This window comes from Ambystoma mexicanum, chromosome 4q (assembly GCF_040938575.1).
Source record: "Ambystoma mexicanum isolate Mex_15411 chromosome 4q, UKY_AmexF1_1, whole genome shotgun sequence".
Classification (NCBI taxonomy): domain Eukaryota; kingdom Metazoa; phylum Chordata; class Amphibia; order Caudata; family Ambystomatidae; genus Ambystoma; species Ambystoma mexicanum.
In genome coordinates this window covers 647,974,169-647,999,960 of record NC_090928.1, presented here as the reverse complement: position 1 = coordinate 647,999,960, position 25,792 = coordinate 647,974,169, and the positions used below count along the sequence as shown (strand labels likewise).

General features: G+C 47.9%; 1 long non-coding RNA gene across 1 annotated transcript in view; it reads left to right on the top strand.

The window, feature by feature from the left end:
- The first annotated feature begins 21,846 nt into the window (after window positions 1-21,846).
- The window catches only part of LOC138467098 (uncharacterized), a 150,168-nt gene continuing 146,222 nt past the window's right edge, over window positions 21,847-25,792 (top strand). Inside the window, exon 1 of the long non-coding RNA XR_011268032.1 lies at window positions 21,847-21,963. This is a non-coding gene — a long non-coding RNA (uncharacterized lncRNA). The remainder of the gene's footprint in view (window positions 21,964-25,792) is intronic.

Below are 25,792 nucleotides of genomic sequence, written 5' to 3'. Positions count from 1 at the left end.
TCCCCGAAATCTTACAAGCTCCTACAGATGGCACGGAAGAGGCTCCAGGCGTATTACGCCGACTCCACAGCAAACCTGCTAACCAGAACGATGCAGTGGTACTACGTCCACAACAACAAGGCTAATAAGCTGCTGGTCAGCAAACCGGCTAAAGAAGGGAGCAGGAACACAATGCTGGGTCTCCGCGACTCGCAAGGGAAGATCCACCATGCGGACCACGAGAAATTACACCTAGCAGTCGCCCACCAGTCGGAAATAATGACGGCATCCCCGCGGGACCAGGCCGAGCAGCGCTCATATATCCAGGGGGCGTCGCACCCGCTCCTGACTCCAGAGGCAAGGGAAGAACTCGAATCACCTATCAGTAATGAGGAAGTGGAGGAAGCCATCAAAAGCCTGAAGCCTAGGGCCCCTGGCACAGTCGGATTCTCCACATGATTTTACAAACTCTTCCAGCCTCAATTAGAGGCTCCGTTGACCTGCCTTTTCAACTCATTTGTAGCCACCGGGTCGGTTACCCCATCAATGCACGAGTCCATCACGGTCCTCATTCTCAAACCTGGAAAGGACCCCCAGGAGAATAGTTCTTACAGACCCATCTCCCTGTTGAACTTGGACGCCAATATTTATTCCAACATCCTGGCCAACCGTCTTGCGCCCACTCTTCCGAGTATTATCGACCCGGATCAGACAGGGTTAATTTTCCAGAGGTCGACAAAGGACAACATTCGCTGGGCACTGGATCTAATTGAAGTCGTCAAACAGGACTTCCAACAACTGGCCTTGCTGGCTCTGGACGCACCCAAGGCCTTTGACAAGGTGGACTGGCCCTATCTACGCCTTACTCTGGAGGCCTTCGGCTTTGGCTCAACTTTCAGGAGGATGATCCTAGCGAACTATCAAGCCCCTAAGACCCGGCTCAGAGTTAATGGCCGCCTATCGGACCCGATCCCTCTCAGATGTGGTACACGACAGGGATGCCCCCTATCTCCCTTGCTCTTCGCCTTGGCCATGGAACCGCTGGCCCAGCAGGTTCATCTGAGCCTCTTGATCACTGGCCTGAGGATCGGCCCGGCCCAACACAAAATTGCCCTCTATGCGGACGATGTGTTGTTAACCATCACCAACATTAAATCCTCCATGGGGGCTGCCCTAACCGAAATCCAGAGCTTCGGGAGGGTATCGGGATTTGCGATCAACTTCCAAAAATCAACAACGCTAGGAGTGGGCCTGCGCCCGGGCGAGAGAAAGGTCTTAGAGAAGCTATGTCCGCTCCAATGAAACAACCAAGCGATCCCATATTTGGGGGTACAGATCCCCTCTCACCCAGCAAAAGTCTACCAGGTCACCTTCCCCCCACTCTTCGAGGAACTGGAAACGGACATTGCCCGCTGACGAACGCAGCAGATCTCGCTGTTGGGTTGCATAACTACATGCAAGATGAACCTTCTCCCCCGATTCCTCTATGCATGCGCTTCCCTCCCAATCTTGATCCTGCTTCCCCCCTTGCAGCGGCTCCAGAGGAAAATCATCGAAGGGCAAGAAAGCGAGGATCCCTCGGAGAACGATGATGGCCAGCATGAGACTGGGAGGCCTAGGGGTGCCTGACCTCAGGAAATACCAAGCGGCAGCGCAACTGGCCCACCTTCAGGCATGGGGCCTCGCCACTGGGTGGCCGAAGTGGGTAGAGATCGAACAGTCTTGCCTTCCTCTTCCCCTCCGCTTCCTTCCGTTTATTCCTTTGGCATTGCACCGGAGTTGGCCTGGGGTGCTGACCGCTATGAAGCAGTTGATAAAGAGATGGGAGTGGGCCCGTAGACTTAGAGGCGTCCCAGGAGGTCTGAGCGCATCTTCCCCAATCTTTCTCAACCCAGACTTCTCGCCGGGAGCTTAACCAACGAACTTTAGGAACTGGGTGGCGGGAGGCCTCGAAACCTTGGAGCAGCTATTTGAGGGGGGGGCCCTCACCTTCGAACGCTGCAAAGCAACCTTCCAGCTAGCGGAGTCGGACACATTTACTTATGCCCAACTTAGACACTGGTGCTCCCACCCCCAGAACCGGGCTGCAGCAATATGACCCCTTGCCCTGCTAGAGCTTACAGCAAACGACCTGCCTCCCTGAGGAAAGATCTCGGCCCTCTATAGACTATTGCAGGAAGATCCCCTCCAAACTAAGCCCTCCTATATGTCCCTCTGGGACGCGGACCTGGGTCATGCTATTGAAGATCAGACTTGGGTGGACGTCTGGACCAGAAATCGTACTGCATCCTGGTGCATCACCAACCGGGAATGCGCCCACAAACTGCTCTTGCGCTGGTACTACCCCCCCCTGCGCCTCCACCACTTTCAGCGGGATCTGGACCCCCATTGCTGGCGTCTCTGAGGTCGCCCAGGCTCCTACTTCCACATGTGGTGGACCTGTCCCATAGTAAAAGAGTTCTGGACCCAATGCCTCGCCATCATAAGGGACATCACTCAAGTGGAACTTCTGCTAGCGCCCGAGCAAGTCCTACTGGGTATCCCGCTCCCGGACTCCTACCCGAGAACAGGGAGAAGGGCAGCGCTGATATCCCAATTCTTATTGGCAGCCAAAGTTACAGTGGCCCGCACCTGGAAGTCCGCGGAAGGGCCCCTGATGACCCTCTGATGGGTCAAACTTTGGGACATTCTGATAAGCGAAAGGGTCACAGCAGCCAGAGCGGGTCTGCTCCATCAATTTAACGACATTTGGGCTCCAGTTCTAGACTATGACCGGAACTACCCAGCCCTGACCTACAAACCGTACTTGATCGCAAGGGCCCTCCACGCTACGGGCGACAACGCGCAGCCTGATCAGCCCGTATGAGACCCGGACATGAGGCCCGCTGGGGAATAAAGGGGGTGAGGAGGGTGAGAGGGACTGTTTGGTTTGTCTGCTCTGTGAGACTAGCAGCTATGTTATTGCATATGTTCTCCTGTGTGCTGATTTATAAATAAACAAATAAAAAATAAAAACTGATGGAAAGGCCCTGGAGCTGGCAATGTCCCCCAGCCGTAATCAAATTTACTGCCCTCAGAGAGGGAGAGAGAGAGTCACTGCGAGCAGGCTGGAACAAGTAGTGTGTTGGAAATCCTAAATACCCGAGATTAGGGCCAATGGAAGAGACCATGAGAAAACAGGAGCAGAAGGGTCTGGGGACCCCTTAAACCTTACATTAGGAACAAAGAGGAAGACCCCCCAAGAAGAAGAAAGAAGGGTGCTGGAACCTCTTAAGTGTGAGGTTTAAACAGGGGGGACCCCAAGGGAAACAGAGAAGATGGGTGCAAAAACCCCTAAAATCCAAGGTTGAGATAAGGGAGAAACTCTGAGAAGGGTAGATGAAGGGTGCAGGATGCCTTTCCAACCCAAAGCTGTACAGCGTGTTTTGTAGGTCTGGGGTGCTCATAAGGCAGAAGGAGACTTGCCTGATCAGTTTGTTTTACATTTTATATTCCCCTTTTGTTCTTTTTGGTCCCCCGGTATTATGCTCCTAAAATCAGACAAACCATTTTCGCTTCATTTCCATCTTGACAGGATCATTGTTTCCTGTCACTTACCTGACAGCGCCCATGGGATTTCGTGAAAATATGGGATTTTCAGTAGTAGTGCGTTTGCTGAACGCAATGGTAAACCTTGTACATTCCACTTCCCAGGTGGATGTCAAATGTTTAATATATTTAATGGTTTTTTCTTTGGTCTTCTTTGCTTTGAGAAGAGCATCCTGGCTCTGATGTTCCCAGGAGTGAGCAAAGTGAAGAGTCAGCTTTTAATGCGCATGATATAATTAGTCAATATTTGTATAAATACAGAGCAATACTGCAGTCTATTAAACCATTCACGAGCAAGAGTTTTCTTCCCCAGTGAAAAGTGAACTGGGTCACTTTCCAATTTTGGCAGCTAGGGAAAGATCACAGCAAGATAGAGATTTGCCCGGATCAAAGCATTTGGTCAAATGTGGAAGGCGGATTCAAGCACAGGTTTCACAGTGTGCAATTTAGTCAGACAGCCACATCTCCTCCCATCCCATCTTTGGCTTTGCACCAACTTACAAGGATTTCTGCACAGTTCCTTTTCTATATTTACATGAGAACTCAGGAGTTGCACAAGGCTGCATATGAAAAGCATGCACATCACAAAATGAATAAACATATCAAAATATAGTACATTTTTATAGTGACATATTGGGGAAAATTAGCATAAATCATCATCAAAAGAGTCAAGAGCACAAAAGAGAATTAATATCTGAGTTGAAAAGCTTGAAAAGAACTCCAGCAAAATACATGCTTGAAGATGCAAATGAAAATAGTGCACGTGTTGTTAATAAAAATCAGTGACTTCTTCTAATCTAACCTGAGTAACTATTTCAGAAGCTGGAAAACTTGGACAAAAAGACCATACTTCCACACATTAATAGGGGAGATAATACTTTAGCAGAACCATGACTCCACTTACCGGCCATTATGTTACCTCTAGATTATCTATGCAGTTCACCGGGGATGATTGACCTGCATTTCAGTGGTCAGCTGTGCCACTTGCTGCTTCCTAACATTTTCCAGCAGTCAGGGAGGTCTGGAGTAACAAGGGTCAAAGGATTTATAAGGACAGCGGGCCTGGCACAGGGGCTCAGGAGGGAGGCCATATTGGCTTTATCCATATTTCACTACTATGCAGATTCTTACTGGAGGCAGCTATGATAGTAGTTGAAGAAATCCTTAATTTTTCAGATTATTTTCAATTCTGCTTGAATTCGATTTGTTCAGAGTACATGTAAAGAAGTCTTGATCTGACTTAAAGCCTATAAATGTGGCTTGCAGTTGTGGTATCCAAATGTTTTCTCTGTGCCTAAGCCAGAGAGCTTTGTAGTGCGGTGTGACTTGACATTGGCCTGGAATGCTTCAAGCCAGGGGTGCACAATTGATTTCGCTGGAGAGCCAAATACACCACACAAGTCCCATACAGGTCGCCGCACTATCCATGGGAATGAGTGGGGTTGTAGGGGCATCGGTGTGGATTTGAGTGAGAAAACATGGATTCTGAGATGGACTTTTTCTTTATTACTTTTTACTATAACACATGGGACATATCCTTTTAATGCCATTCCCATTTTGATTTATATTTATTATACAACTGAAATCATATTTTAAATCAACGTAAAACTGCACATATCATGGTGCAACGACAAAAAGCGGACCACACAGGCTTCCCACGCCTGACATGACAGACTGAGGACTGACTGAATTTATGCCAGGCAACACGTCATCATTCAACTCATGTGGCTTGGAGGGCCATAAATGAAGTCCTAAAAGGCTGCATGCGGCCTACAGGCCGCATCTTGTGCACCCCTGCTTTAAGCCACTCATTTTGCTGTTCATCTCTAAGTAGGGCCATGTAATGTTTGCATTGTTATTTTCTCCTATTAGTGATACCAACATACATTTTGGTACAGATATGTTCAATGATGTCAATACCGCATGTCATGTGATATTTAATGAAGATAGTGCTTTGTTTGCTGTACAGTATTGGAATTAATTTATGTGATTGTGTATGCGCGTGCAAGACCACATGCATGCATTTCGTAGTATCCTCATTTGGCAATACCTTTGGGAAGAGTGAGTAACCAAGTAGGAGTGTCTTATTATAAAAGATTCACAGAGCTGGGTTTGGCCCTTGATTTGAGCATGCCTGGCATCTTGCATAAAAGTACTCATGGCCTACTCCTTCAGAAAAGGTTGAATAGCTCTCTCCAGTTTAGGCAGGTGGCAGTCTTTATGCAGAATCTTGTCAATGGCATTGACGTGTTTCCTAAAACACGTAATGAGTCGGGTTTCGTTGGTCATACCGATATTGTTTTTCGCATTTTGTTCTGGTGGGTTGCAGTTGAAATCTTTATTTGTTTATTTATTTATATGGCGCTCCAACCCCGAAGGTATCTGGGCGCATGTCTTTATTTCTAAGATGAAATAGAGCTTGATATGGTGCAGTCTCTAGAATATCTCTTCTGTAACCTCTTGATAGGCCTTGATTTTTAGCTTTGCACGCTTCTTTCTCAAAAGTAGTGTTGTCGGTACTGTCATACCTTTCCCTCTCTATTGTGTCTTATTGAAACCGGATCACCATAACATTTACCTGTGTTTGTTAACTATGTCTAAGAGGGTAGGGCATTCATTAATTGACTGGATTGGAAAACCGTGCTACATATCCTAAAAAAAGCACGGTCTTTGCAAAAAAAAAAAGCATGGCGGGCCACCGGACTGCGCCTCACACAGAAAGCTCCACAGGAAAATCAGGTGTATTCCACGAATCTGGTACTTTATATCGGTGATTGCCATAAGGGTGCACAGAGCACAATAAACAAGGTACATCACATGATAGGAACAGAGTTCCTACAAATGTCATGAATACAAGTTGGAGACAAAAAGTGCTGTTATTTCGATTAGCGCCACCACAGCTGTGGCCATAGTCATAGCAAATGTCATTTTTTGCAGAACTCCTCACTGCAGGCCAGCGCTTGAACTGCTGAGCTTTAATCAAGTCTATGCAAAAAGCACGCACATACTCGTCCGTGGCACTTAAGGGGTTAAAATTAAAAACAGGGCCGTAGCATTAAAAATATAAGCAGAAGCTTTAGCCTTGAATCGAGTACAAACGTCCCTTCAGTGCCTGATGCCTAATGTGTTCAGTATCGGGTTAAACCATTTGCCCCGAAATGGTTTCTACCGAGGAGAAAAGAAAGTGTCATTCATCCTCTTCACAGCATTTGCAGTAGCTGAATTTAGGGGACATCCCCGTATTCCAGTGTCTTGTGGACTTTGCCCGCAGTAATAAACCTAGGCAGAGCTTTGCATAAGTGAGTGACTTTTCAAACTTATCCCATGAGTAATCAGTGTTTATCTCCATGCCCAATGAAAGCTTAATGGTCAAATATTTCCGTGGTTTGTTTTCACATAAGTTTGTTAATGACAAATCCTTGGTCTGCATCGGGAAACAAACTTCCCAGGTTTTAATTGACGGCAGGCTGATGGTGAGGCCTGCTCCAGGGACGTTTCGGCTTCCAGGTAGGTTGCCTTCTTCTGGGCCACTGGATTGTGTCACCCTGCGCAATGTGAACATAAAAAGAGGGCAAAGCCTGCTTAATTGACGTTTTGACTATGGGGTAGTAAATCAATACATGTTGGGCCAGGAGCAATAGATGGACATAGACAAAAATCGAAGCATGGATTGTCTTATGAAAAGTGGCTCCTCTAACCTTGTGTTTGTGTATCTGGGCTGTGGGTAGAAGTGGAGGGGAGACGTGTATCAATCGCGTCTTGCAGGAACTCCTCGAGGGAGCCGTCGGTGTGCTTGTAACACAGTGCTCGAGATGGTATTCCGGGGGAGCCTCTACAGTAGGGGTGTCACGGTATTAGTTTTATGATGGTACGATAACCTTATTGCCAAATGACGGTATATCATGGTTATCGCGATATAGCAGGTGGAGTTAACTAATCTTAAAAAATATTTTCTAAAAGGTAATAAATTGTCAGATTTATCATCACAAACAAAACCAGGCACCCAGGGTCAGAATTGGGCTTTTCAACATACTTTCCACTGAAATGCCACCCCTTGCTTCCACCAAGCACAAACACACATGTGGAGAGGAGCAGGAGGGGGGGGGCAGCCCTGCTGCGACTGGCAAACCAAACTGAATAGCTTTTCTTAAGTGGTCCTTTAGGCTTTTAGCTCCCCCACTGGCTACTGGTGAAGATGAACATGTTGCCATCTTGATAACCTGCATGCCACAGATCATTGGAGCCTGATGGTAGTATACGCTTGTGCGCATACACAAACGCACTCTTTCTTTACGTTACAGCCTTTAGTTTACTTGCGGGCCAAAAGGTGTTCAGTAATCATGGACATGTTACAGTTTGGTATGGCAGCAGGGAATACCCTCAGAGATGAGTAAATTTTGCAGTGTGACATATGTAAATTCAATGATAGAATCAGGGAAATCCCCCATTGTCATATGTTTAGAAAACATTATCCATTATAAATATATAAACCCCAAAGCCGCCAAACCAAAGTAAACCCTTTTCCTTCTTGGCACTGTATTTATTCTTCCTATTGCTAACATATTGATTTTGTGTCAGGCACGTGTGGTTTATGGAATGGCATTAAAAATTGCTCCAACTGAAACTACTTGGCAGACGGCACATCCAACGGTGCAAGACCAAGACTGCGCAGCACTTGCTTACTGCAGCCTTTCCAAATCAGATTGAAAAGCATACTTAACGGTATGAACGGTATACCGGTATAAACAATGTGACGGTTATTATTGTTCAATTAAGTGGTTCACGGTATCTTTAACGGTATACTGTAATACCGTTACATCCCTACTCTACAGGTGGTCAGCCTCAATTGGAGCTGGGGGTAAGATGCAGATGGCATTAGCTATTGCTTGCTAGGTAGAGACTCAGAAAGAGTTAATGGAAGTTATAAACCTTACCTCATCCGAGGTCCACATGATCTTAAGTGGAATGAGGTACCAAGCAGCCAAAAAGCTTAGCGAGAGGGGCCATTAGTGTGGTTGCTGGCGCGTCTGTACTTGTGATTGCGTCCTGGAATGGCGTCGAGCACTCACAGCGTATAGCCCAGTAGTACAGTAGTACAGAGAAATTGGTCAGCTCGTGGGCATTGACGACTCCCTGTTGGTTGTGAATACAGAGAGGGAAAAGGGAAGTACAAACGAAAGACACAGTGAATGGGCTGTGCATATCTGGGAAGAACAGAGTAACGCACGATTGGTGTCCAGGTGGGTTCCTGCTGGGCACCTCTAAGTATGATATAAAAGAGCATACCTGCAGCCCCATGGACATTGGAGTAAATGCTGGCAGGCTCACAGAAGGGGGGCCGTGTGTATCGTAGAGCGGTTCTCACACCGTTGCGGAGTTGAGGGCCGAAGCAAGCTGCGCATGCGTGGACGATCAGTGTCTGCAAGCTTGGCCGGCAGAGAGCGTCCTATGCTGTGGGCTGCGCGGGTGTAAAGCGCACCTCTCTTACTGCACATGTGCTTCACTGATGATGAAGTGTTTTCATATGCGACCTTAGACCTGGATCCCTCCCCTACAAGACTGGTAAAGCAAAAATACCTGTGCCAGGGTGTCCTGAGTTGATACAGTAGTCACATTTAGTACCTTAGTGCTGGACCCCTACCCGAATAATGTGGGGGGGCAGGGGTTAGCTGGGTGGATATACATATCCTAGAGCTGATGTACAAGGATAGACTAGTATGGGGGCTATTTATGAATTGAGTTCTGCGTATCCTGCAGACTGGACAGCCAGGTGTCAGTGGGGATGTGAGTGGGAGAGGGGAAGTGTCATCTCTGAAACCTCCCATTCTATAGGAAGTGTGAGGTTGTGTAGGTATGCACCTACCTTTGCTAGCCCAACTACAGAGTCAAAGCCCTTACTTGTCTACTAGTGAAATGATGTCATATTCAGCTCAATTATGATGGTAGTTTTCAGATGGGATGGCTTCATTCAGGCCAGATTAGATTGTGTGCAGCTTAAAGATCCACCATGCCTCTTTATAATTGAGAGCATTCTTAATGTTGGAAGTATTTTGTATTTTGTCTAGGACCCACCATTTCATCTGGTCTTGTTATGTTGAAATTCCAGGTAGTGTGCAACCATGGGTGTCGTTGCAGAACGGTATCTTATTTTTGAGCGATGTTCCCCAATGCGTTTGTGCACGGGTCTGCTAGTTTGCCCTACATAGCGAAGCCCACATGGGCATTCGATAGCGTAGACCACATTCAGTGTTTTGCAATTAGTAAATTGTCGAAGAATCCAATCTTTGCCTGCAATCTGAAACAATTTTGTTTTGCTTGTGTATTTGCAGGCCGTGCATTTACCACATGGGTGGTGGCCTGTCATTTCTCTCAAGTTCCATAGGCCCGTTCTAGTGGCTTTTTTAGGGAGACGGGCATGTGTTAGCCATTCACTCAGGTTTTTCGATCTTTTGAGAGCCATCCTCGGTATTGGTTCATCAGGTAGATTTTGATGTACAAGCGGCCAGAATTGTTTGATAAGGCTCTTAATTTTGTTAGTGGTGGGCCCAAATATAGTTACACAAGTGATGCATTCATTTGCAGTGTCTCTAATCCTGGTTTGCAGTAATGTTTCTCTTTGTATACATAGTACTCTTTTCCTTGTGTTTTTGAGCAGCTTTTTGGGATATCCCTGGTCGGTAAGTTTGGACTCCAGGTGTTCTGGATGATGTGGATATTGTTGGGTTTCTGAGCAGTTTCTATGGACTCTCAAGAATTAGCCAAATGGCAGGTTGGTTTTCAGACTCTGTGGGTGGCTGCTTTTGAAATGGAGTAGTGTGTTTCTATCAGTTTCCTTCACATAGAGAGTGCATAGAAGTTTCTTCTCCTGTGTGGTAATAGTTAAATCCAGGAAGTTGATCAATGATTGGTTGCTGTACAGGGTGAATTGTATCTCCGTCGATTGTGTGTTGAGCCACGTATGAAAGGTAGACAATTCCAGTGGTGGTCCTTTCCAGATGAACAGAATGTCATCTATTTACCTATACCATTATCTTATGTGGGCAAGGAATGTGTTATGTGTGTTGAGTACAAATGAGGCTTCAAAGGCGGCCATGTGTATGATGGCAAGGCTCGGGGCGAAGGCTGCCCCCATGGCTGTGCCACTTGTTTGGAGATAGAATGTCTCATTGAAGGTGAAAAAGTTCTTAGTCAAGGCAATTTCTAAGAGTTCTATGATGAAATGAATAGGCACTCTTCTTTGTTCCGTGTGATGAGTAAGGTGGTTGCGTATACACTCCATGGCTGCTGTTTGGGGAATACTTGTATATAGTGCCTTGATGTCCATTGTAACCAAAGTCTCCCGAATTTTGTCGATGGGAAGATTTTCATAGATGTTAATTGTCGACATTGTATCTTTTAAATATGTGGATGTCCGTTGGCACAGTGGCTTCAGAAAGAAATCAATGAATTTACATAGGGGCTCCAAAATCGAGCCGCAACCCGAAATGATGGGTCTGCCTGGTGGATTACTGGCATCCTCGTGTACTTTCGGGAGTGCATAGAATGCTAGAGTTCTTCCCTCAGAGGTATTTAAGAATGTTTCTTCTCCATCTGTAATCCAATTCTGATCCAGAGAATATCTGGTGCTTTCTGCGATTTCCTGTTTGATAGTCTTGGTGGGGTCTTGGCTTCGTTTTTTGTAGTTGTTTTCATCTCCCTGTAGAGTCATGACCATCATCTTGTATTGGGTGGTGCTCTGTATTACTATGCCACCACCTTTTCTGCTGTTTTGATCACAATATTGTTGTTGGATGATAATTGTCTGAGTGCCTGCCGTTCACCGTTGGTAAGGTTGTGTTTTAGGGGCTTCTGTTTTTTCTGTAGGTTCCTAATCTCCTGTCTCACACATTTTTCAAATGTAATGAGTGCCGGTTTAGTTTCATTGTCATTTGGGCAGAAATTAGATTTGGGTTTGAAACCTCTGTCGGGTTTCACACACCCGCTCTCCTTCCAATGACTAAATGCCCCCTTTTCCATACCTGGGGTGACATTAGGATTTTCAAACATAGGGGTGAATGGGAATGGGAAGGTCGATAATTGCCCCCTTTTGACCAACCTGTCCCAAATATCAAAAGTTGCCCAGAGTACCCTGCTACGCCTCATGCTCGGGGGCCTATCTTTCCCATTACGCCACAACAGACCTGCCAGCGAGCATCCCGCCACCGCTCTATCCATCCATTTGTGCCTAAACTTTGTCCCTGCTATCAGCAATCCATTTGCGCACTACTCGCAATTGAGCGGCCTCACAGTAGCAGAATAGGTTAGGCAATCCCGGACCTCGTCTTCATCTAGGGGTCATCAGCAGCTCAAAGGCAGCTCTGGGGCATTTACCTTGCCAGATAAATCTGGAAATCAGTGTGTTCATCGACTGAAAGAATGTCTTCGGGACCAATATAGACAATGCTTGAAACTTATATAGTAACCTAGGGAGGGTCACCATCTTTACCGTGTTTATTCGCCCTAACCAGGAGATTTGCATCAGGGTCCACTTAGTGAAGTTTGCTTGCATCTTTTTTAATCAGTTCCGGATAATTAGCCTTGTATATTGCTGCAATTCTTCCAGTCAATTTTATCCCTAAATATCTTATATTTCCTTCGGTGGGGTGGAAGGGGGAGCATCTCCTCAGAGCGGCGGTCGGCTCTCTCTGCAAACCCACCTCCAGCATTTCTGACTTTCCCATGTTTATCTGAAGCCCTCATCGGCCTTCCTGCTCCATAACCATTTCCACCATGGCTGGGATGGATGATGCCAGTTCTACCAACGTCAGTAGCATGTCGTCTGCATAAACTGACGTTTTCTGTGTTTCCCCTCCGAATGGGACTCCCTTGATTTCCCGATTCTGTCTAATTTTGGCCCTCGTTCTATGCTTATTGCTTCAGAGATATGTGCTTTGACTGCTAATCGTATAATAGGACTTATATAGTTAACTTCTACCATTTGGATATATTTTAGGCTGAACTATTTATTTGGAAGGCTCTTTATCATCTTCTCTACCTCATCTTCTTTAATTTCCCTCTTTAGATTTTCCCTATCCTCTCCTGTTACCTTGGCCAACTTTACCCCCTTTAGATAAGCCTTTATCTTGAGGTCATCCGGATCTTCTGAGGAGTACAGCTGCTCATAGTATAAAACGAAGGCCTGTATTATACCCTCTGCCTCTGTGGTTACGGAGCCATCCGGTTGATTTTAATCCCCCGGCATGGTGCTGTCTGCTCTGTTGTTTCAATAGTCTTGCGAGCAATCTATCTGCCTTCTTGGCCCTGACATAATAGCACTGTTTAAGATTTAGGAGGGTGCTCTCAGCTCTGGTGGTCCTGGGGATCCTCAGTTGTCTTTGAGCTTCTTTCACCTTATTGACATACTCCCTATTCTTAATGTCTGCTAATTCTCCTAAGGCCTTTCCCAGTTCTACTTCCAAATCTTTTTCTAATCTGTCATTCTCTTTCGGTCTTTGGGATTTTAGCACAATTAACTCCCCCCTCAGCACCACCTTAAAGGCATCCCAGACCATACCCAGGGGGACCCCTTGTGTGTCGTTCAGCATAAAATAGTCCTTGATTTGATCCCTTACCTTCTCTCACAATATGTCATCCCTCAAAAGTTCCCCTGGCATCCTCCAGGTCCAAAGTGGGCTCTTCAGTTTTGGCACCCAAAGCAGGACCTTTATCAGTGCGTGATCTGAGAGGGAAATTGTCTCTACCTCCATATCTATTAGCGACCCTAATATCCTGTGGGTTCCTCAGACATAGTCTATTCTGGAGAATGTTCGGTGAAACTGGGAGAAGCAAGTGTATCCTGTTTCCTGTCCCTTTTTTGTCCTCCAGAAGTCCCTCAAAGCCATGACCTTTACTAATAACCAGACCGCTCCTATCTCTCTCAGGATACCAAGTTATATTAAAATCTCATGTGAGGAGGATCTCTCCTTCCGCTAAGCTTTCTAATCTCCTCAGTGTGTGGTGTAATGTGTCTTGTCCCGTATTGGGAGCGTATATGGTACCTATCGTCATCACCCTCTTCTCCTATGTTACATGCAGGAAGATGAATCTCCCGTTTAGATCTGCTAGAGTTCTGGTTACTTTTTTATACCCACTAATACCCCTACCGTTCTACTCTGGGCGTTCGCCTGATATAATTGTGTGTACTGGTGCAGATGTGCCTTATGCGCATCTCCTTTTGTGATATGTGTTTCCTGTAGTAGTATCAGATCTTCCCACTATTTTTAACTGTGCACCTAACTTCTTCCTTTTTACCTGAGTATTCAAGCCCCGAACGTTGTGAGACAGTGTTAGCAATGGTCTCATCTTAGCTCTGTTGTTTTCTCCCCCCTCTGCCTTTTGTAGCCCCTGCAAGCTTAATTTCTCCTACTTGTTCTCCTAAGTCCTCTAGTGGTCCCCCCTCCTTCTAACCACCCTTCCACCCTCCCAATGGCCCCCCGACCCCTATACTGTCTGGGCCCGGTATCCGAGGATTCATTCCAACCAATGTGTGAACTGGCCCATGTTTCTTCCCGAACCCCTAGTTGGAACTAACCTATAAGGATTCCAAGTGGTTCCCCACACCCTTCCCGACCAGGCCCACAAGATGCATCACTCTTTGTTCCTACTCTCTCCCCTTGGTCGCCCAACCAATTCTTCACCTCTTTCATCCTCTTCTGACGAATTAGTGGATCATTGCTTGATGGACCCATTTCATTTTTCATCCCCTCTTCTTCTCACTTGGGGACCTTTTATTGTATCTCCTCTCTTTCCTTGGGCATTCAACCACTCCCATGGTCTGTGGCTGTGTCTGTGTTGTTGTGCTCTATGTCTTTGACCCCCTGGGTCTGCTTCTCCATCCTCCAAGCCCAATATCGCCAGGACTTCCGCGGAAGTGGTGGCCCTCTGCGCTGCCTTCCGTCCCATGGGAATAACAATCCAAAGGGGGAGGTCCATTTATAGGGGATTTTCTTTTCCACCAGGGATTTTGTTACCGGACCCATTGTTCTTCTTTTCTGGAGTGTAGTTTCTGGTAGATCTTGAAACAGGCTCACAAGTGAACCGTTTATGGAAATCGTGGCCTGGCCCCTGGCTGCCCTGAGGATTCTCCCTTTTTCTTTGTATGAGGCGAGTGCTGCCACTACGTTCCTTGACATGTTTCCCTCACCACTCTTCTTCGGGCCCACCCTATGAATTTCGTCTATTCCATTCTCCTCTGGGGCCCTGCCTGTCAATTAGGTTGCAAAGCATTGTTGTGCTGTTGTTTTCAGGTCCGCTTCCGAGTTTGATTCCGCCAGGCCTTTAATTCTTATGTTAGACCATCGTGAGGGGTTATCCAGATCTTCGGCTTGAATTTCCAGATTGTGCGTGGCAGAGGCAATTTGCTCTAACAGCTCAGAGTTTTGTCTTACCTCCTTGTCCACTTCCGAAAGGCCTTGTTCTGCTGAGTCCACTCTATTACCCAGAGAGTTAATGTCTTCCCTGAATTCTTTCATGGAGCTTCTCAACTCTTCTTTCAGGGTTCCCATTTGCTCCTGGAGGGATGCTTTCCTCCTCTCCTCCATGCCCTTCAAGCAGGCTTGCAGGTCTTCTTTACTAAGGGCCATTTCTTCATAAAACAGAGGGACCTCTACTCCCTCTTCTTGTTGACCTGATGTGTGTTCCTGAAGCTATACAGTTCTCGTTGGGCTAGATAGTAGGTCAACTTCTTCCCTTGTTCCTGCTTTGCCATGTTGACTCTTATTATTCGGTTTGGGGCTCTCCTATGGAAGAGTCCCTCTTCCTGTTGGCACCCCGCTGCTGCCGATTTTCGCTGCCTCCTCCTTCGTCGCCTTCCTGACCTTGCTTCAAAGTTCTTTCCCTTCTATGAATGCCAGGGGCCTCAGCTACTCACCGGACCAGCAAACTTCTTCACCTGGGTATTTGCTTTTGTCCCAGGCCACGAGGGGCCGAGTGCGGGGGTCCAGGGGAAGCCCACCACGGTACTAAGGTCACAGTGGTGTGCTTATCTTATTTCCTTATGGCGGGGGCGGGGACGCGTAGTGTCTGTCCCTCCCCACGTGTGTGCCTTTTCCTTTCCGGCCGGGACCTGGGAGCGTATTGATTGTCTCCCTCCATTGGTGGCGGGCCAGTGGGGTGCTTGTCTTCAGGGCATTCTGTCCTCCGGGACGGTCTTCCCACCGGACCAATAATGTGTGCTTCAGTAGCCCAAGCAGCCGTTACCTTCCTTGCCACTGTGGGTGTCTGCCCGGTGTTCTCCCTCTGCGTCCGCACCTCCTCTCCTTGCGAGCTGGATGGAGGGGATCCGCTTCTCCCTCTATCTTCCTGGGGCCGGTTCGCCTACCCGAGCCGGGGCGCCGCTGTTTCTTCATCCTCTCTCAATGTCTGGTGGGGGATCTCCCAGGCCTTTGATCTGTCGGGTCCACTCTATACCCGCGGCAGAGATTCCTCTCCCTCAGCAGTCCGTGTCACAGATGCACTGACAGCGACTCCCACCCGACTCTCCCAAAGTCGGGGGTGCCGAACAGCTGCCTCTCTCAAATTCCCCTTTGCCGACCGCAATCCGTTTGCACTGTTATGCCGCCCTGTGTTTCACGGGGGAAGCAGATCGTTTTTCTTCCGTTTTCGTGCTTTCTGCATAAGCTATATGTCTCCTTTTAGTGAGCCTGGCCAGAAGTTCGTGGGAGTGTGACCTCACTCTCCGGCAGCCATCTTTGAAACTACCCGTTTTTGAGCAAGTTTAGCACCAGCACCCGTTACGCTGGCCAAGGTAATATTGCTTTTTTCCACCTGGAGGGACCAGCTCAGTCTATTCTGCAGGCGCATTCCGAGATAATCATCGCACTCGAGGCTTCGCAGTAGTTTCATTTAAGGAAAACTTGGATACAGCAGATCGTGATAGGCGGTTCTTGTAGCATGCCATAACCTTTGTTTTAGGGGTGTTAACGTGTGGCCTATCTCTTTGCACTGCACTTATCTGCAAAGGCATTAAGTTGATGTTGAAGGCCAGAAGGTGTTTGGATTTAAGAATCGCACTGTCTGCAAAAAGCATCAGGTGTATTCTAAGCTCACTGTCCCCTACTCTGTGCCACTTCAGGCTCTCCCGTTGTTTTCACGCAGTACATTACTTTGTGGTAATTTACACTGAGTGGAAATGACTTCGAAAGTATATATATTTGTTGGTTAGGGGGTTACTGTAGGGGTGATATTGAAGGGACGGACCAAACTGTACTGAAGGCGTGACTTGTGGGGCTCCATGAGAGACTGCTCTTCAGTTTGAATTATGTAGCCGCAGAAGCAATGACTTTAGAGCAGTGTTGCCCAACTCCAGTCCTCGAGGGTCGGAACCATGTCAGATTTTCAGGATACCCCTCATTAATATTTATGAGATAAATCTGCATACAATAATTCTAAATGTATGCACTTTTTTTCTCATGAATATTGAGGGTATCCTGAAAAGCCACCAGGATTCCAGCCCTCATGGCCTGTAGTCGGGCACCCCTGCCTTAGAGCTATGTATTTCATGCCAATTTTCAGACTGAAAGGCACCCAAAGGGCAACAGGTGCCATGGACCACTGCAGGAAAAGTGAAGATTGAAATCTTTTATATTTTGTAGCCAAATACGGTGCACAGGGCATGGCTGAGAAGGGCAAGTGCGATTCATAGCGGAGGCAGAAATCTTTCATACACGTTTTTTATCTTATTTTAAACAACAAATGTTACTTCTAGCTCATGATCAGGGTATTAAGTTGATGGCTTTTATATGTTTTATATACTTGCTTTTAACTGCAATTTTATATGTAATGTAATGCGCTTTGATGGCGCCAAAGCCGAAAAATAAAGCTTATATGTCATTTCATATAGATATTGAAGGGGCAAAGGGAGCTGCAGGGAAACCCCCCATAAAAAAAAACAAATTAAAAATACAAATTTAAAATTATTTCCATGAAGAAAATTACCACAAAGTAATTTATTTCGTGTAAATAACTTGGAACCCACTTCATTCATGGGGGCAACATTCCACTGCAACTACCCTCTTTTTCTTAAAGGAACACATACGTTTTTTCCGCCTGAGATAAAAATGATTTCATATCTTCTCTGCTGCCAAACTGTTTTCATAGATTTACAGGTGGCAAACAATGACCCCGTGTTTTTTGGAATCCGGAAGCATTTTAATACAATATGTACACAGTGAAAATATTGCATGTAAAATGTACTTCACAAGAACACATTTACTGTTGGGCATTTCCTCAGTCAATATAAGCAAAATGCCCCGAGCGGCCGGGGCATTACCAGAGTCGGTAATTCCCCTGTCGTGAGGGGCATGTAGCTATTAGTACCCGGGGTTGCAAAATCTGCGTGACCGGGGCACTAAAAGCATTTTTGTCTGTCCCAAAACGCTGCAGTGTTTCGGGACAGAAAAAAAAAACAACCAAGAAAATGGCTGCCGGGAAACGGAAAACAGAGTCCATTTTCCCTTTCCATAGCGGCCATTGGGAGCGGACGAGCTGGAAACAGTTCCCAGCACGTCCATTCCCGAAAGACAACACAGAAGGTAAGAGGGGTTGGGAGGGCGGAAGGGAGGGAGGGGAAAAAAAGCCTCCAGAGCCATGTGGGCCAATCAGAATGGTCCTTTCATTCTGATTGCACCCTCGTCGGGTACTAATATACCATAACATCTTCACAGTACACATTCTGCCGAGCAGCAATGGGGAAGATGTGCAATTTGGAATCCTGTGCCAAACGGTGCACACCTCTGACACTGCGGGAACTGCAGGAGATGGGAGTAGCTCTTGCCCAAAGCACGATGGAAGTGTATATCCTTGCATTGATAAGTATACCTCAAGGACCGGCTTCACCACATTCTCTACCTTGGCAAACTTGACAATTGAGCAAGATAAGAGATTCCACAAGTAAATGATTTCCTAGACCTCTCAAGAGACAGATCAGAATGGCTAATTTTATTTTCTGAGGCAATCAGAGACATACAAGAGAGCCGGAGAGCAGCTGCACGCCGCTCTAGCAGAGGCGCAGAGTTGAAGTGAGTTGCAAGTGGTGCAAGTAAGAGACATGGAGTAATCACAAGAGGTTACTGTGTGATAATAGTTATAACTCCATGATGGCTAAGGGTAAAAAAGGTAAATTGTCATTGAAATGCCAAAATCACTGTGATCTTTGACCTCAGTGTTTATTCCATAGTAACCTCTTTCTACCATGATATTATCCCTATATTAAATTGATAACTTGGGTTTTGCTTCCTGGCCTTGCTTAAACAGGTATAATGCATATGTTCCAGTTAATATTGTGCGCACCAGTCATCAAGGAGTAACACTGGTAAAGTTTGCATTAATGGGGATTAAGCATGGAAGTATTCATTGTTACAATCGTGTTGGCCATGAGATAGGGCTCAGGTTTATTTTATTTTAATTTTATGATGCATGTGAAACACTCACGGGACTAGGTCACCTCTGAGCGCAAGGTGGGCGGGGTGGTGAAGTGGTAAAATGGGGTAACGTTCAGGGAGAATGATGGGCAGATTTCCAGCATGGAGGACACATCCACCAATGTAGTCTGTTAAATGGGTTGATAGTTCAGTTAAAGACTGCCAGGCAGAGTGGATCAGACTGCGTAATGACAAGCTAGAGAGCAGATCCTAGGAGGAGTCCATTTAAAGCTTGGACAACGGCTTGAGGAAGGCCGGGAATGCTCTACCACAACTGAAAGGCTCAACCCACAAAAACCTCTGGCTGCTCTACCACAACTGAAAGGTTCCACTCACAAACACCTGTGATTGCTCAACCACAACCCAAAGGCTCAACCCAGAAAAGCCTCTGGCTGCTCTACCACAACTGAAAGGTTCCACTCACAAACACCTGTGGCTGCTCAACCACAACCGAAAGGCTCAACCCAGAAAAGCCTCTGGCTGCTCTACCACAACTGAAAGGTTCCACTCACAAACACATGCGACTAGCCTATCACAACTGAAAGGCTCCATCCACAAACACCCGTGGCTGCTCTACCACAACTGAAAGGTTCTATCCACAATAAACCCTGGCTGCTCTACCACAACTGAAAGACTCAACCCACAAAAGCCTCTAGCTGCTCTACCACAACTGAAATGCTCAACCCACAAAACCTCCTGTTGCTCTACCACAACTGAAAGGTTCCACTCACAAACACCTGTGACTGCTCAACCACAACCCAAAGGCTCAACCCAGAAAAGCCTCTGGCTGCTCTACCACAACTGAAAGGTTCCACTCACAAACACATGTGACTAGCCTATCACAACTGAAAGACTCAACCCACAAAAGCCTCTGGCTGCTCTACCACAACTGAAAGGTTCCACTCACAAACACATGTGACTAGCCTATCACAACTGAAAGACTCAACCCACAAAAGCCTCTGGCTGCTCTACCACAACTGAAAGGTTCCACTCACAAACACATGTGACTAGCCTATCACAACTGAAAGACTCAACCCACAAAAGCCTCTGGCTGCTCTACCACAACTGAAAGGTTCCACTCACAAACACCTCTAGCTGCTCTACCACAACTGAAATGCTCAACCCACAAAACCTCTTGTTGCTCTACCACAACTGAAAGGTTCCACTCACAAACACATGTGACTAGCCTATCACAACTGAAAGACTCAACCCACAAAAGCCTCTGGCTGCTCTACCACAACTGAAAGGTTCCACTCACAACCACCTGTGACTGCTCAACCACAACCAAAAGGCTCAACCCAGAAAAGCCTCTGGCTGCTCTACCACAACTGAAAGGTTCCACTCACAAACACATGTGACTAGCCTATCACAACTGAAAGACTCAACCCACAAAAGCCTCTGGCTGCTCTCCCAAAACTGAAAGGCTCCACTTACAAACACCTGTGGCTGCTCTACCACAACCGAAAAGCTCTAGCCACAAGGACCTGTGGCTGCCCTAATACACACCTGGCTGCTCTACCACATATGGAAGCCTCCACTCACAGAACCTCACCACTCACAAAAACCTTTGGAGGTGGATAATTGGGATAAAGAGATTGCAGCTGATCCCTGGTGTTGCATAAAGTAGACACCGTAGCACCAAAAGAAGCAGATTTGTCACTGAGCGGTCACATTCATCTATCCCATAATTGCAATTCCTAGTGAAATAGGAGGCCAGAAGGCCGGCCACTTTGGAGGCTGCCTCTTGTTTCCCCTAAATTCACAGAATAACGCGCACGCACACACACAAACACTAACTTGGAGCAGGAAATAACTGTTCACAGAGTTAACAACACTTCAATTGTTCCCGACTAAATAAGGCCACCAGATAATTCATTGATAAGGATGGCATGCAGTCCATCCCACGTCCACTATTGCGCGGAATGATATGTATTCATGGATCCGACCACGTAACCTCTCTGGCCACGCAAAGCCCTCATTCTATCCGCTACCCGAAGGTGTGCACATAGGATTCACCGTGCAGAGGTAAGGTCGGGTGTCGGATTTAGGGGTGCATATATTCATCCAGGGTTCCAATCTCACTTAGGGATGTGTGTAGGCAGTGTAGCGGCGTGCAGGAACAGTTTATGGGGGTTCGCACACACATTTTCTGTGTTTTACCTGAGTTATGGTCACTCATACGCATGTTGTCTGGGTGCCTGTAACAGTTACGAGGGACCCCACACACTGTTTAAGGGTGCATGTATTTGCACCGGAGAGCATGCAAAGGTAGCTGTTTCTGGCTGTTTTTGCTTTGCGTGGGGGCGTGTCTAGGGCGTTCTGTTCGTGACTTGCATATGTGGTTGCTTTGCGTGAACAACTCCAAAAATAGGTGGAGCACGCAGAAAAACTTCTGCTGCATTCAGACTCGCACAAAGGTTCTCTCGCCGCGCAGGCGTTGCAGGATTTCTGTGCACTTTTCCATGAATCGCGCCCTAAGGCCAATAGAGGAGCTAGCAGAGGTATTTTCAATGACCCATCACATCGGAGGTGGCACGTGTGTGCATATTACAGGTACACTTTGCAGAATGGTGGAATACGCTCAGACATGCGGGCAAACGTTTTGTGATATTGGCCCTCTTACTAAATGAGGATGACTCAGATTGTTCTAGCAGAAATGAGGTTTAGATAAGACAAGAAGGGTGTGAGGGGGAGGCCCTCCCCTCCAGGGGCCACCAGCAAGCTGTCAGAATGTCTGGCAGTAAAGATATGGCGTTTTTGCACTTTCTGCAGAGGATGAATTCGTTATCTTCCGAACGGAAGGAAATTGTGAGAAGCGAGAGCCTGAGCACCAGCCAGTGGTCAGTTAGTGACAAGTGAAAACCTAAAGGCATACACAAGGCGGCCATTGGGCGAGCAATGATTCCAGCAAGGTGTAACCGCTTTTCATCTCTTCCTGGTAGGTGCAAAGCTTTCTTTGTTGGGGGGCGGGGGGAGTAATGTTTCGAGATAGCGGTACAGATTCCCAACATTGACTTCCTTGTTAAAATCTAACCGGGCATCTGCACAACGAAACGGACCCCACTTGTAATTGCATGCGAGTTAACGACGGACATTCGTATTTATTTATTTATTTATTTAGCTATACTTGATTTTGGAGGCACTCTCCGTGGACGCGGTCAATTTGTGCTGCCACAAGTGTAAGGTGGCGCCGGGAGGAAGCGTTATTCACATCCTTGTCACATTCAGAGCAGAGAGCGGAAGTGGGGGGCGCACACAGGTACCCAGAGTGACATGCCACAGTTGGAACTCGCTGGCTGTTGGACACTCCCTTTGCACACCAGACAATGCCTTTGCAGATCAGCAAAGTCTCTCAGGCTCGTTACACAATCACAGATGTTGATCACTTCCGTCCTTGCCGCATGCTATATTGCTATACATCGGACATTACACTCTGAGACATAACTACTGATTTTGAATAAACATACGTTGTATTGGTTACGTAGGCCAGTGGCAAAACACACAATGGTTTTACAAGAATCGCAATAATTACTATAAAAGGTTATAATTGCTTCAATATTTTCACAGGCAACTCCTTTGGTTGCTCAGGCGCATATGATATTATAGGCTTTTTATAACGCGCTTATTACCCGCAGGTTTCTAAGCGCGGACCCGGGGATCGAACCTGTGTTACAGTGTCTTCTTGTTTCCCAAGCGAGCATACGCGGACCCGAGGATCGAATCTGTGTTACTCAGTGGGCCTCATTACAACCTGCCAGTCCGGGACCGTGCAAAATCCGTGACGGCGGTAAAAACGTTTCCGTGTCCGCAAGGTTGCGGAAAAACCATCCGATTACACGCTGTCGGTCGCGCGCACCACACGGACTCGGAAACCTTGTTACCGCCGTCACGGAAAACCCCACGGAAATGGAAATAACGAAGCCACAAGTGGCGCAAAACCCGCTTCCGCCTCCGCCGCCACGACACGGAACCGGAAATACCATGATCGCCAAAACAGGAAACAGACAGGCGGTCATCATATAAAAGCACAATCCATTGCCATCCAGAGCCAGCACAAGCACAATCCTAACTCTGAGAAGCCAAAAGGGACCACCAGCATGTCTGCCAGGATTCCTGCTCAGAGGCAGCGCAAACAGCGCTTCAGCGAGGCGGAGCTAATCGTCTTGGTGGAGCACATTGTGGACAATGCTGAGATGCTGTTCAGCGCCGACCAACGGCGTGCCACACAGCAGCGGAGGAAGGAGGTGTGGGCCGAAGCTGCACGCAAGTGCACCGCCGTGGGCGTGGCAGTGAGGAGCGTGAAGGACTGCCACAAGCGTTGGGACGACCTAAGGCTGAGGGTACGCAACCTCATTTCCACGCACCGCCAACGCAGCAGTGGGACAGGCGGAGGACCCCCTTCCCCACTGAGGCTGCAAGCATGGGAGGAGCGTTGCAGCAGCGTCCTCCACCTAGAGGGAATCCATGGGATCGGGCAGGGTGAGGCAGGAGTGAGCCCACCTGCAGATGCCGGTAAGTGCCCAAACATGAATGCCACATGTAAATATGCAGTTGTGAGTACTGGGCCAAAGGACCCATTAACAACCCCCCCCCCCCCAGGCAGTGCATGTGTGGACCAAAGGACCCATCATGATCCGTATGGCAACCAATATCACTGAATGCAGACACCAGCAATCAGATGCATGTGACAAACACTATTCAATGTACAATCTTAATGACGCATGTGATGCACCCATCTGCCACCACAACAACACTAATTGCATGCCCTTTGTGTCCCCACAGCCGTTTCAAGTGACAGTGATACTGCACAACAGGCCAGCCCATCTGCATCGGCAAGTACACTAGCCACCGCCACCACACAGGAGGATGCTGCCGGCAGTTCTGCACCTCTGGCCACATTACCAGCCACTACAGATGTGCGGCACACCACCACCACCGACATCCCCACCGTCTCCACACTGGCTGAGTCTAGACAGGTGCCACGGGAACCTATCATGGACACCCAACAGAACACCGAAGGCAGCAGCACTGCAGAGGGGGCGGCCTGCAGTGATAACAGTGCCCCGCAAGAGCACTCGGAAACGGGGCCACAGGGGGAGATGCCCACATTGGAAGACCTGGGCTCCTTCCATGAGCTGGGGTTCAGCCCCACTTCACTGGGGAGTCCCATGAGGTCGCCCACCCCATCCATGGCCGAACTGAATGCCCGCATGCAGCGGATGGAGGACCAGCAGGCTACACTCACCCAGCTGGTGGAGAGGCAGCTAGAGGAATCCAGGCTGCAGAGGGAGCTACAGCGCCTCAGTGCGTCGCCTGTCGAGGTCCATTGGACGCTTTGCGAGCACCACAGTGACCCTTGCACGCCATGTGCGGGAGGGCAACGACCACACCTCCAGGCTTGTAGAGGCCATGTTGGTTGGCCAACAGGCAAATCTGGCACGGATGCCCTCAATCCCAGATTCTGGCCCATCAAACACTACCACCCCATCCAGCTCCACTACTGCCAGTCCAAGGAGGCGCTCGAGTAGGCTAACGGGTCCTTCGGGCAAGGTTGCACAGGCACAGAAGCGCACACGGAAGTGATGGCATGTGTGTGGGGCAGTGCAGGACACATGTGGACTACAAGGGTGTGAGAGGGGTGGGCACGTTTGGGTGGTGGGGTAGGTAGTTTTGGGGGTTTGGACAATGGGCTCTGGGTGGGGGTGGGCACGTTTGGGTGGTGGGTGGCCCCGGGTGTACAGCTTCCCTGACCAATGCACCTTCTTCCCTGTTGTTATCACATCAATACATCAACATTTCAAATCAAGACATACATGTGTGGACATTGATCATTTATTTTGCAGTGCAACTATTAATTCATTGTCGTCACCATGTTTGTGCATTTCTGTGAATGTGCTGTGACTCAAAAGTAAATGCGAATCAGGGCATCCCGTGCTCTCTGGCCATCATGTGGACCCCCAGGGGGAGGCGGTGCCATCCCATCCCCATCTCCATCCCCATCCCCATCCCCATCCCCATCTCCATCCCCATCCCCATCTTCCTCATCTGCGTCTGGTGGCATTGGGATGTTCCTGTGCAGGCATATATTGTGCAGCATGGCACATACGAGCGTGATTTTGCCCGTCTTCACTGGGCTGTACAGCAGTGATCCGCCAGATCTGCTCAGACAGCGGAAACGGGCCTTCAGCAGTCCAAATGTCCTCTCAATCATTCCACGTGTGCGGATATGTGCCCTATTGTATGCCTCTTCATGCCTGTTCCTTGGTCTCCGTACAGGTGTCATCATCCATGGCGTGAGTGCATATCCCGCATCACCTACATGGGATGTAGATGGGAGAACATGTCAGTGTTTGTGGCATCATGTCCTCATCTGCTGCTGTGCATTCGTGTATCATCATTCATTCATGCATATGTACCATGCAGTGTATGGAGGTATGTCTTGGGCATCACGAGGTATGTCGCTGACTGCATATGGGCCTACACATTAACTTGCATGTTTACTGTGCCCTGCGGGTGACATTTGATTGTGTGCATGTCACGGTGCAGTGCTGTCCACACATGGCAGAGTGACTCCACTGTACGGAAGTAGTAAATACACGTCGTCTCATTTACACGCCTCTCATGCTTTTTGGGGCAGTGTTTCAATTGAGGGTGGGTGTCTGCAGTGGCACAGGGTTCATGGGACAGTGACGGGATTGGCTGTGGCAGCGTGTGCACGGGCACATTGTGGTGCCCTGTCATGTCTTCCTTCATGATGTTTGGCATCC